The sequence below is a fragment of the Saccopteryx leptura genome, chromosome 2 (assembly GCF_036850995.1).
Source record: "Saccopteryx leptura isolate mSacLep1 chromosome 2, mSacLep1_pri_phased_curated, whole genome shotgun sequence".
Lineage (NCBI taxonomy): Eukaryota > Metazoa > Chordata > Mammalia > Chiroptera > Emballonuridae > Saccopteryx > Saccopteryx leptura.
Window position 1 is genome coordinate 29618557 of NC_089504.1, and position 1124 is coordinate 29619680.

The window sequence follows — 1124 nt, forward strand, 5'->3', positions numbered from 1 at the left end:
AATCTATTAAGAAATGCCAGGTTACTTATGTGATGAAATAAAATGTTTACAAGAGATCATTTCAGTTTAACCCTTTTTGAGATTTTATTTGAGAAGATTAAGGTGAACCAGAGCCAATGTGGTGATTGTATCACAGAAAAATCAAGTATGACAGTATATATTGATCATGAAGAACGCTGTTGAATGGCTCCATTCTCCAGGTTTGATTTCCAGAAAGTCTGTGCACAATGATTTCCCTTTATCGGCTAAACTAATTTTAAAGGGAAACCAGCAAGACAAAAGACTCACCATCTGGAGAAAGGAAGTGAGAAAGAGGTATGACTTGGAAAACTTGGTCTGTAATAAAACTTACCTCAGTGTTTCTATTTGTAAAAATCATAAAAAAATAGGATCCTAACAAATTTCAGAGAATTAGAAATATCAAACTCTGGTAGCGTTTAGATATCTTAAGATGGCAACTATCTTGTTAAGATGGAGCTATTTTTTTTTTTTTTTTTTGTATTTTTCTGAAGCTGGAAACGGGGAGGCAGTCAGACAGACTCCCGCATACGCCTGACTGGGATCCACCCAGCACGCCCTCCAGGGGGCGATGCTCTGCCCATCTGGGGCGTCGCTGTCGTGACCAGAGCCATTCTAGCGCCTGAGGCAGAGGCCAAAAAGCCATCCCCAGCGCCCAGGCCATCTTTTGCTCCAATGGAGCTAAGGCTGTGGGAGAGGAAGAGAGAGACAGAGAGGAAGGAGAGGGGGAGGGGTGGAGAAGCAGATGGGCGCCTCTCCTGTGTGCCCTGGCCGGGAATCGAACCCGGGACTTCCGCACACCAGGCCGATGCTCTACCACTGAGCCAACTGGCCAGGGCCGTAGCTATTTTTTGATGGCTTTGGAAAGAGATATAGCTGTAAGGCCAAGAAAAACCTGTGCTTAATTGGCCCCCTGTATTTACTGTCTCTATACACACACATACATATGTGTAACCTTAGCTAACGAATCACAAAATTTACTGGGTGCCATCTTACTTCATCTTCATCTCAATAAGCTAATGATACAGGCAGTGGCAATATTCATATTTTGCAGACTAGGAACTGATGATTACAGCTGTTACGAATCTTCCCTCTGGTCATGCATT

General features: G+C 43.4%; 1 non-coding gene across 1 annotated transcript; it reads right to left on the bottom strand.

Annotated features, from left to right (window-relative positions):
* Window positions 1–781: 781 nt before the first annotated feature.
* On the bottom strand, window positions 782–857 carry TRNAT-GGU (transfer RNA threonine (anticodon GGU)). Its single transcript has one exon. It is a non-coding gene; the product is annotated as a tRNA-Thr (tRNA).
* Window positions 858–1124: the final 267 nt, after the last annotated feature.